General features: G+C 41.7%; 1 protein-coding gene across 2 annotated transcripts in view; it reads left to right on the top strand.

Moving 5' to 3' along the window:
- The first annotated feature begins 1,957 nt into the window (after positions 1–1,957).
- LOC139380500 (E3 ubiquitin-protein ligase Midline-1) overlaps positions 1,958–12,450 on the top strand; it is a 66,963-nt gene continuing 56,470 nt past the window's right edge. The window contains exon 1 of one of the 2 annotated variants that reach the window (XM_071123208.1): positions 1,958–2,062. The gene's annotated coding sequence lies outside the window, so the exon portion shown is untranslated. The remainder of the gene's footprint in view (positions 2,063–12,450) is intronic. The other variant, XM_071123205.1, reaches the window with a different exon arrangement.

The following is a 12,450-nucleotide window of genomic DNA, read 5'->3' as shown; positions in this document are numbered from 1 at the left end:
AGCAACATGATGAAGAGGAATGACATTTACTCTCGTGGGTGGCCAACAATAACAATCTAAATGCCACCCCACACATAGGCAATGCCTCCTAAAAATAACCTATGGACTGGAAAATAAAAAATATATATAAATACATACATGTTGGGTCAACCCAGCATGAAAGTGAAAAAAACAACAACTGATGGATAAATTAATAATGCATGGCCTTTTACGGGCATGGCTTTTTATATAATTATTTTGGCCTCCTGTGAGAGGAAATATCATTCCTGTTCATCATGTTTAATTTGTACACTGCACATTCCAATTATTTTGCACCTTACACATTGTAATATCAAATTAAATGGCATTATTTTTAGATATCATAACTAAGCAGTAACTAACCCAACATCCAGATATGCAGAGGCACTTAAAGGATTCATACTCTTGTATAAACCTCAAATAAAACCCCAAAAGTGTCCGTGCTTAAACGTAATATGTGTTGACTTTACAACAGAACAGATTCATTGAAATTCTATTTACTCTCACGAGTGAGCAAAAATAACTATCTGAAAGCCAAGCTCCTACTAAGCCCCAACTACAGTCTTCTGATCTGACCCGGTGCATCATAGCTACAGAAAATCAGGGTTTCCTAAACTCGGTTCTTGGTCCCCACCTGGTTTCACATTTCATTGTTTTGCCCTAGCACTACACAGCTGATACCAATCAACGCTTGGTAACGAGTTGGTTGGTTGTTTTTAACCCAACATTCAGTAGAGTGTGCCTGGAACGAAAAAAGGTTATCTTATGGGGACAGCCGAAGAACCCTTTTGAAACCGTTTTGTCTGAAGAGTGTACAACACACTGGAGAAAACGCTGAAGGCTGTTAGTTAACATTCCAAGGCATGTCTTAATTTCAATATTAATGCTTGCTAAATTGATTGGGGTAAAACATTGGTGCTCAGACAAAGCAGGAGACCCTGAGCGATAAATCTAGTTTCCAACCATATAATTATGCGTTTTATGTATCAAAGAAATGTCAAGTGAAAGCAAGCAGCAATTAAGCAGAAGATAGGCCTTGATAATAAGTAGTCATTTCATTTTATTGGAGTCACTGAAACTGAGGGAATTTCCTCAAGGTTTTCTAAGGTCCTCATTGAGCCTTCTGCCATGTTACCAAAAAAGTCCAGTTAGCATCAAATATGACTTGTCCTCAGGGAGGTATGTTTACTTCAGACCCATAAGATCACACCACTGTGATGATGAAATCGGTCATTTATTTCAAACATTTGCAATCAATCCCGCAGGTTTTAGGGTCTTTAGCTGAGAAATTCAATTCTGCCTTTTTCTAATTACAACGGGTGTGTTGCCTGTTAGCGTAGGATGATGCCTAGGGAGGTTCATTCTGTTCCAGACTTCTTTATCTCTGTGTGTCCTCTCTGCTGTGGTATCTCAGTGGAGAATGCCCAGGGCCATGTGGGATACACTGTTAAGATGAAAGAGCATTAATCCCCATTATCAGGAACTGATTTTCCACCCACGGCTAACAGACCTAGCCCTAGTAAACACAAGTCTCCCTGACTTTCCTCCTAAGTCTAATTAATTTGTTATTGTATTTTGCAGCTAACTACCAAAAGATAATCAATAAGTTACTAAGTTTGTGCATATTTGGTGCAGAACAGATAAGTTCCCCCACCATATGGGTAGGTCGGATGATGACTTACAGTGAGTATAATTAGGGTGAATTCAAATGGAAATATTTGTACATTGTGTGTGGATAGAACTTTAAAGGCATTACTGTAATATCAGCTCCCCTGGGGTAGAAGGACTCACCCCAGCCCAGCTTTCTGCTCCTGTGTAAACCTGTGAGGCAGATGAGAAGCAGAGTGTGTGTCAACATGGTATGTGTGTACACACCCTGATGAAGGGGAGTGTACAGCAGCGAGACAGAACACCTTCCAACCTCCTGTATGTTTTTACCAGAGGAATCCTGGCTGACTGCTGCCTGACGGAGACATTCTGCCTGGCCACGTTCTGCCATTATTCACCTGGGAGAGACTCACACATGGCAGCCATGGGGAGCCAGGTAAGATACATACTGTAGAGATCTAAGGACAAATGGCAACATTGGAATAGTGATGAGACTATGAATTGTATTCAGGATTGAGTTTTTGTACAGTGTAACTTTCTCCATGATTTTCACTTGCGTCTCTCAACAACCAAATTGTTAAGCTAACCATTGCTGACTCATCATTGTTGTCTCCGGTGTACAATTTCTTGCGCAAAGGCAGAGAATGTGATTAGGGATTACAAAGTCATTAGGATAATTCATCCTCAGTATTGCATCAGAAGGACTATAAAAAAGGCCTATATAAAGATTTGATCAATCTCTCTTAAATGGATATTGATGAGACTCGGGGGGGGGCTAATATTGCTTGACACTTTCTGCCAGTCTGAGAGAACAGAATAGGAATGTGCTGTAAGTGAATTCCTGTTACTGAGCTACTGGTCAGGTGTTGAAGTCCCAGGGTGTGTGTTTGTGTGTGTGTGTGAGAGAGTGAGTGTGTGTTCCAAGTAAGGAGGAGCAGGAATTGCTGTAAAAGAACAGGTTGAGACTGGTGTGGACATGAATCATACCTGCTGACAGGTCCAGTGAGTTACCAGGTACCACAAAGAGGAAACTGTTCTGACTTTGGCTTATTAAACAGAAAAATGTACGTATACTTCATTTCAGGGATCCAGTCAACTGTCATGTGGCTACTGTACATAAGGAGGTCAGAGGGTTCCGTTCCTTGTAATTTTACACCATAAATCTTATAATTTCAAATAAACGTTATGTCATATATCTTAACCTAAAGCTTTTTGGTGGAAACGACAGCAGTGCCATGTTATTTTAGGAAAGGATACAGTACATTTAATTGAGCCAAAAATGGTAAAAGTGGGAATCTGGTATATTCATTTTGATTTTCTCTAGTTTCCCTCATGTGCAGCCTAGATGCATCTGGTAGTGATCTAACACTTCAAACACTTTCTTTGTAAACTTTGTCTTAAATAGATTGAAACAGTTGTACTTTCTCTCAACATTAATATTTTGTGCTTTCTTTGCCTTGAGGACTGAATTCCGTAACCAGCTCTTTAAAAAAAAAAAAATTAAGAATAATCCTGAGTGCAATGGATTTCTTGTGATTTTTTTATTTACGTTTAGCAATGTGAATTGTAGTTTGTTGGTTTATCACCTCTTAAACCCCACATTTGCCTCACTACTATCCTTTTTAATGATAAATGAACCCAATGTATCCATCCCAGGTCAAGAGAGCCAGGGCCATTAGTGAGTGTGAATTTGCTAGGCCTGGGTGTTGTGACCAGGGGAGAATGACTGCCCACTCTAATTGGAGCCACGAAGTTCAAGGCAGACTGCAGGCATTTGCAAAAAAACAGAAAATGTCAAACTTCATGGTCAATCTGTGTAAATAAAGCATTTTTTTTGTAAGAGAATCATGGTACCAATAATGTATTCTATTACACCAGATGTATGTCCTCGATTATTTAACCGATTATTTAAAAATTGCAAACAGAAGAAGTTATGAGGATAATTTAGTAGCTAATGGCAGCCTGTAGTACCTGGGCAGCCTTCAACTTGAGATACTCAATGGGGGGGGGCGCAACACTGAGCTAGCCTGCAACATCCCCACCTGGAGTAGTAACTCAAAGTGCATGCGCATCTTAACCCGACTTCCCTGGCTTCAAATGCGCTATCGAGTCTTCACATAGGAATCAATGGTGTCATGTGATCAATGGCTTTGTCCATTCCTATATTATTCCCAGCCAATGGTTGTGACAGAGCACACATCTGTGTTGATGTGAGCCCAAGGGTTGTACTATACTGTAGCATTGACTGTGGAAAGAGTGATGCTGAGTCTGTGAGTCAGTCACCACAATGTGTGGTTGGATACTCCTCTGCTGTTGGAGCACAAGCTCCAGTTCCCAGAGAAGACAATCTGAGCTCAGTGGAAAAGGCGACTGTTTAAACCATTTTGAAATCTATTGTTGGAGCCAAGTTTGGGGAATGTGTCCTGCAAAGACTTTAGAGCAAGTGAGATATATATGGAGAAGGAATGAAAGGAGGATATTCTGCATGCTTCTAGCCAGCCAAAGATATGAAGCGTACAAGTTCTCCGTTAACTCTTGTTGAGGACTACTCAACCCCATCTAGCCAGGGCCCTCTACATAAACTATAACCTATAGTGTAAAAAATGATATCCCAAGAAGTGATAGCTAACATCTATCCACTTTTTTGCTTGTCTTTGATATCCCATTTCCTCCTCTAACAATACATCATGTAATTATTCCCACTGAGGGACCAGACCAAACCAGAGCTGATGGTGTTTTGACAGAGCCTGTAGTGTAGTGAGGATGGAATGCACCCAGCCAGACAAAGACCCAAAACTCAGACCCAGATTCTAAGAGCTGGTTCTCCTTCTGAGGGCTCCTACAGCACTCATCCTATCCTAGGCTCTCCCAGGATAGGACACAGGAGCATAGAACAGCAGATGTTCACACCACCCACCCCCCCCACTCCCCCCCCCCCCCCTAGCCAGTCTCCACTTTTTTCGGTGTCTTAGTAAAACTCTATGTTTCTGGGAGAGATACAAGGCACAGTACAATAGAGTCTGTTTTAAAGGTAACTGATGATTTAAGCAGGCATCATGAACGTGCTAATTACTAAGTTTAGTCAGCCAGTTTTTAGCTGTGTAACTGTCTGAGACATCTGAGAATTACCTAGACATTTCCCACCTTTTCATCTGAGTTGCGATAAAACAGCTTTAAGTTAATATTTTGCTTAATAAAGACATACATCTAATAGTCTAACAGTGTAAGAAAATCCATCAGAAGCTGCTGGAAGCAATTACAGGGCTCTCCAAGCAGAAAAGAATGTGTCAGGCTTTCACCACAGACTAACAAAAGAATGATACATTTTTCAGGAAACAAGAAAAGCCAACAGGATTTGGCTATTAGACTGTGCTGTGGAACTAAACAACCTTATTTTCCCGTAAGTTACTGCCTCTCCCTATTTAACTGGGAAACCAGACATTCAGTATTGTAGTGTTTCTCCAGCAAAAAAAAATATTGCAACTCTTCCCGGAGTTTCTCTGCAAAAGATTTTTGTGCTGAACATTTGAGTCACTTTATCTGCAGACTTCTTCGTGCTTACGATGTCCAAGTTTTAGAGTGAGCCATGGTAGCTAGTCATAGCGTGCAAAGTAAAATCTATTTTGTACATTTAACTCAGAAAGTCTGAAATGTACACTAACACCACTCAACTGGTGTTAAAATAACACTTTTGAAAGTGTTAAAGGTCCTGGACAGTCATACTGAAAAGTACTTTGTCTCATGGTTAGCTACCAGTAAGTAGGAAAATACAGGCTGAGTGGGCGGGGAGCTTATATTGATGACCTCATCTTGACTGACAGCTCATTGAAACGCCTATGTCAAGCAACTTGGATGCAGTGAGCAGTTTTGCAATTAAAGTAAATAAATATATAATTTCACCTTTATTTAACCAGGTAGGCCAGTTGAGAATAAGTTCTCATTTACAATTGCAACCTGGCCAAGATAAAGCAAAGCAGTGAGACAAACGATTTACACATGGTATAAACAAACGTACAGTCAACAATAGAAAAATCTATATACAGTGTGTGCAAATGTAGTAAGATTAGGGAGGTAAGGCAATAAATAGGCCATAGTGGCGAAATAATTACAATTTAGCAATTAAACACTGGAGTGATAGATGTGCAAAAGATGAATGTGCAAGTAGAGATACTGGGGTGCAAAGGAGCACAAAAATATATAACAATATGGGTATGAGGTAGTTGGGTGGGCTATTTACAGATGGGCTGTGTACAGGTACAATGATCAGTAAGCTGCTCTGACAGCTGATGCTTAAAGTTAGTGGGAGAGATATAAGACTCCAGCTTCAGTGATTTTTGCAATTCGTTCCAGTCATTGGCAGCAGAGAACTGGAAGGAAAGGCGGCCAAAGGAGGAGTTGGCTTTGGGGGTGACCAGTGAAATTTCCCTTCTGGAGAGCGTGCTACGGGTGGGTGGTGCTATGGTGACCAGTGAGCTGAGATAAGGCGGGGCTTTACCTAGCATAGACTTATAGATGACCTGCAGCCAGTGGATTTGGCGACTAATATGAAGTGAGGGCCAACCAACGAGAGCATACAGGTCGCAGTGGTGGGTAGTACGTATATGGGGCTTTGGTGACAAAACGGATGGCACTGTGATAGCAAATTGGATGTAGTCTGAGTAGAGTGTTGGAAGATATTTAGTAAATGACAGCGCCAAAGTCAAGGATCGGTAGGATAGTCAGTTTTACAAGGGTGTGTGTGGCAGCATGAGTGAAGGAAGCTTTGTTGCAAAATAGGAAGCCGATTCTAGATTTAATTTTGGATTGGAGATGCTTAATGTGAGTCTGGACGGAGAGTTTACAGTCTAACCAGACACCTAGGTATTTGTAGTGATCCACATATTCTAAGTCAGAACCGTCCAGTAGTGATGCTAGACGGACGGGTGGGTGCAGGCAGCGATCGGTTGAAGAGCATGCATTTAGTTTCACTTACATTTAAGAGCAGTTGGAGGCCACAGATGGAGTGTTGTATGGCATTGAAGCTTGTCTGGAGGTTTGTTAACAGTGTCAAAAGAAGGGCCAGAAGTATACAGAATGGTGTTGTCTGCTTTGAGGTGGATCAGAGAATCACCAGCAACAAGAGCGACATTGATGTATACAGAGAAATATTTTTGACAGTTTTGGAAACTTTAGAGTGTTTTCTATCCTAATCTGACAATTATATGCATATTCTAGATTCTGGGCCTGAGAAATAGGCAGTTTTATTTGGGTACGTTTTCCATCCAAACATCAAAATATTGCCCCCTACACTCAACAGGTTAAAGTGTCCGAGAACTTTTTGGACTTTGTGCTACAGGATGCAAATTTCTGTTTGAAAAAGCTAGCCTTTGCTTTCCTAACTGCCTGTGTATATTGGTTCCTGACTTCCCTGAAAAGTTGCGTAATGCAACTAATGCAGTACGCCACAGGATGTTTGTGTGCTGTCTAAGGAGTAGTCAAGTCTGCAGTGAACCAAGGGTTATATCTGTTCTTAGTTTTTTGGGCATGCTTATTTAAGATGGTGAGGAAAGCACTTTTAAAAGAATAACCAGGCATCCTCTACTGACTGAATGAGGTCAATATCCTACCAGGATACCTGGGCCAAGTCGATTAGAAAGGCCTGCTCGCTTAAGTGTTTTAGGGAGTGTTTGACAGTGATGAGGGGTGGTCGTTTGACCTGTGATGAAGGGTGGTCGGCTGAAGACAGCAGAGGTGTATTTAGAGGGCAGGTTGGTCAGGATGATATCTATGAGGGTGCCCGTGTTTACAGATTAGGGTTTTGCCTAGTAGGTTCCTTGATATTTTGTGTGCGATTGAGGGCATCTAGTTTAGAGTGTAGGACGGACGGGGTGTAAGCATATGCCAGTTTAGGTCACTTAAAAGTACAAATGGGTGAATAAAACACACTTCGGGAGGAGGCTTCTGATGTCAACATGCATGGAAACCAAGGCTTTTACGGTTACAGAGGTCAACAAATGATAGCACCTGGGAAATAGGAGTGGAACTGAAGGCTACAGGGCCTGGGTTAACCTTTACATCAGAGGAGGACTAGGATAAGTGTACGACTAAAGGCTATAAGAACTGGTCGTCTAGTGCATTGGGGACAGAGAATAAAAGGAGCAGGTTTCTTGGCGTGGGGAATAGATTCAGGGCATAATGTACTGACAATGGTATGGTAGGATGTGAGTACAATGGAAGTAAACCTAGGCGTTGAGTAATGATGAGAGGTTTCGTCTCTAGAGGCACCAGTTAAGCCAGATGAGGTCTCCGCATGTGTGTGTGTGGTGGGACAAAAAAAGCTATCTAAGACATTTTGAGCGGGACTGAGGGCTCTACAGTGAAATAAAACAATAAGAACTAGCCAAGACAGCAGTATACAAGGCATATTGACATTAGAGAGAGGCAGAAAGCAATCACAGGTGTTGATCAGGAAAGCTAAGACAACAACGGGTAAATGGCGATGAATGTGCAGAGCGGGTCAGTTAGGTACATACAGGACCTGAGTTTGAGGCTGGGGCCGACAGGTAAACAAAATGGGGTACAGTGTTATTAAAACAGTCCAGGGGGCATCAGCTGTGTAGCCGAGTGATAATAGGGTGAAAAGAGCAGCAATAGGTGAGTCAGGGTGCCGTTTGGTATTCACTACTACGTTAGGCGATTAGGAGACACAGCATTCAGAAAAGCTAGCGGGCCGGGGCTAGTAGATGGTTCTTCGGCGACATCATAACAGAATAGCCTGTTGAGACCACATCGGGCGATCATGTCGGCAGTCCAGTCGTGATGGATCGGGCGGGGCTCCGTGTCAATAATAAAGGGTCCAGGCCAATTGGCAAAGGAGGTATTGTAGCACTAGAATTAGCAGGTATATGGGCCTAGCTCAAGGCTAGCTGGTGCTTGCTTCAGGACAGAGGCGTTAGCTAACAGTAGCCACTCATTTGCAGCTAGCTAGCTGCGATGCCAGAGCGGCAGGAATCCAGTGATGTGGTAAAGAGAAGCAGTCCGATATGGGTTGGGTTGATATCGCGCTGTGCAGACTGGCAGGTGTTGTCCGAGCTAAGGCTGGCTGGTGACCAAGAAAAAGGTGAAGACCTCTAGCCGTGGCTAACAAAGACTAGTAGCTAGTTAGCTGGCTAGCTCCTGATGGAAGTTCCAGTTATAAGGAATAAAAATAGCAGATCCGTACCGCATTGGGTGAGGCGAGTTGCAGGAAAGTATATTTAGTTAGTAGATAGATAAGATTAAGATGTATACGAAAAAGACAGGCTATTTACACGGGATAAGACAAAGACAAACACACACGTCCTACTGCTACGCCATCTTGGATCCTAATCAAAACTTACCAAGAAAATCACAGCACTGAAGGATGTGTTGACTTGATAACTGTGTCGGAGTTGTTAATGACCCTTGCCCCACTTTTGTTCCATGCTGGCTGAAGACCTAGCTATCCAGTAACATACGAAAGGGGAAACATGTAAGTACCTTTGCCATATGGATGAAGAGGGTAAACCTTTAATTATAGAGTGCATTCGGATTGTAGCCAGACCCTTTGAATTTTTTCCACACAATACCCCATAATGACTAAGTTTTACAAATCCCTTTGGCCCTGCAGTCTAGGGGGGGATGGAAACGAGACCCGCTGAGCTGGACCCAAGGAAAGAAATAATAAGTATCCAAAAACACCCCAAAGCTTGTCTACCGGCTTCAACAACAGCTAGCTCACTAACCAATAAAATACAGTGGGTGGTCCGCCCAGTTCTAACTAGTGTTCTTGAGAAAATATTTACCTACGGTTAGTGTATGCCCATGGGCGACTTGTCTTGGTACCCCCTTTTCCCACCATCAAACAAACACCATAACAAAACAATACTCACAGGATAACGGACAAAGTGACATGTAGTTGCAAAAACAAAAGAGAGATCTCTAGAAAGAACTGATTGGGATACTTTTAAACCAAGGGAAAGGGGATGTGATTGGGTAAGGGAAAAGGAGCAGGTGTCTTCTGATTGCCGACTGATTGATGACTGATCGGCAAAACCTGTGAATAGGGGAGAAGGAAAGAAAATACACACACAGGATACACACACAGGATACCTGTATCCATAACACTAAGCAAAAACAGGGTTTTAGACATTTTTGCACATTTATTAAATGTAAAAAACAGAAATACCTTATTTACAAAAGTATTCAGACCCTTTGCTATGAGACTCGAAATTGAGCTCAGGTGCATCCTGTTTCCATTGATCATCCTTGAGATGTTTCTACAACCTCATTGGAGTCAACCTGTGGTCAATTCAATTGATTGGACATGATTTGGAACGGCATACACCTGTCTATATAAGGTCTCACAGTTGACAGTGCATAAATCAAAAACCAAGCCATGAGGTCGAAGGAATTGTCTGTAGAGCTTTGAGACAAGATTGTGTCAATGCACGGGAAGAGTATTAAACATTTTCTGCAGCATTGAAGGTCCCCAAGAACACAGTGGCCTCCATAATTGTTAAATGGAAGAAGTTTGGAACCACCAAGACTCTTCCTAGAGCTGGCCAAACTGAGCAATCGGGGGAGAAGGGCCTTGGTCAGGGAGGTGACCAAGAACCCGACGGTCATTCTCACTGAGCTCCAGAGTTCCTCTGTGGAGATGGGAGAACCTTCCAGGAGGACAACCATCTCTGCAGCACTCCACCAATCAGGTCTTTACCGTAGAGTAGCCAGAAGGAAGCCACTCCTCAGTAAAAAGGCACATGACAGCCCACTTGCAGTTTGCCATACGGCACCTAAAGGACTCTGACCATGAGAAACAAGATTCTCTGGTCTGATGAAACCAAGATTGAACTTTTTGGCCTGAATGCCAAGCGTCACGTCTGGAGGACACCTGGCACTATCCCTACGTTGAAGCATGGTGGTGGCAGCATCATGCTGTGGGGATGTTTTTCAGGGACTGTGGGGATGTTTTTCAGGATCGAGGGACAGATGAATGGAGCAAAGTACAGAGAGATCCTGTAAAAAACCTGCTCCAGAGCACTTAGGACCTCAGACTGGGGCAATGGTTCACCTTCCAACAGGACAACGACCCTAAGCACACAGCCAAGATATCTTAGGATTTGCTTCAGGACAAGTCCCTGAATGTCCTTAAGTGGCCCAGCCAGAGCCTGGACTTGAACCTGATTGAACATCTCTTGAGAAATTTGAAAATAGCTATGCAGCAACGCTCCCCATCCAACCTGAAAGAGATTGAGTGGATCTGCAGAGAAGAATGGAGAAACTCTCCAAATACAGTGTGCCAAGCTTGTAGCGTCATACTGTAATCGCTGCCAAAGGTGCTTCAACAGGGTACTGATTAAACGGTCTGAATACTTATGTCAACTCAGTTCTTTTTTACAAATGTGCAAACATTTCTAAAAACCTGTTTTTGCTTCGTCATTATGGGCTTTTGTGTGTAGATCGATGTGGGGGAAAAAACTAAATGTGGAAAAAGTCAAGGGGTCTGAATATTTTCCGAATGCACTGTATTTGCTGACAGCCTACAGTTAAATTTTGGCACCAGTAGAGTAGCTATCTAGCCATATAAACCACACCCCTCTGCAAACATGCCTTCTCTGATGTTGGTTACAAGGTGGTACTTATAGAAATGATCATGAATCAGAATATCATCATGTTACCTTTGGCATATTAAAATTAGAGTAACAGTGACGTTGTCCCCTTAATAATGAATCCACGTTTTTGACGTGGGGGAGGGAACCAGTAACTTTATGATCAGACTTTATCTATGTAGAAGCAACAATAACTTTTCATATTTTGGTCATCATACTTTAATCTGCTTTCCTTCAAATATCATCCAATTTCACAAAAAAACTGATTTTGACACTGAATGACATTTGAAAGCATATGCAAAGCCCAATGTGATAGTAACCACTATGTAGCACTAATATGAAAATAAAGGCATTTATATTTGTGTATAAAAATGTAATGTGCAATTGTGTTCAGTTAAAATATGACTTTGTTGTGAACAAAATTAACATGATCACCAGGAATGACATTAACTATGTTAAAGCCCCACCCCTAATAAGCCATGACCTTGAATATAACCTATAGATTGCATTATTCCATCTGCTTGGGCAACCCAGATTGAAAACTAAATTGATGGTTTAATTAACCTATGCTTATTCGGTTTTTCACACAACCTGCCACATTATGCTGGCTTGCAAAGTGATGTGTAATTCCTATTAAAATTCAGCCAATATGAATGCCAATATCCAACCTTGAGCATTTTTAAACACCCACAAACTGCATTCAGAATGACTGCCAGGGTTGGGAAGACTGCAATATTAGACTACCTAAAGCGTCTAAATTGGAACAACCATTTCAGTAACCAGTAACATATTGGATTAGTTTAGAAAATGTATGTAATTTATATTTGAGAAACATAAGATTAATTAATTAATCAATGTACATGCAAGAATATAGATATTGAAACAAACAATTCTAAAAATCATCATGCACTAGAGCATGCTGGGAAATATGATAATGATGGGAGTGGTTTTGGTTAAAATCTGGTTATTTTATCAACACTGGGGCTATTTTACACCAATGACTTTTAATTCAGCACTTACAGAGTTCTTATGTTTAGAGTGTAGGACCTCAAACTCAGGCCTTATGAAATACGCATTATATTGTGGGTCCCGAACAGTCATTCTGATTCCCATGTAAAATAGCCTTTGAGTGACTAAAATATCACACATAATATTTGTTTCGGATAGAATTGCTAAACATTTGAGTACTTTGTCTCTCATGGCTAACTACCAGGAA

This window comes from Oncorhynchus clarkii, chromosome 22 (assembly GCF_045791955.1).
Source record: "Oncorhynchus clarkii lewisi isolate Uvic-CL-2024 chromosome 22, UVic_Ocla_1.0, whole genome shotgun sequence".
Taxonomy (NCBI): Eukaryota; Metazoa; Chordata; class Actinopteri; order Salmoniformes; family Salmonidae; genus Oncorhynchus; species Oncorhynchus clarkii.
This window is presented reverse-complemented; position numbering and strand designations above follow the sequence as displayed.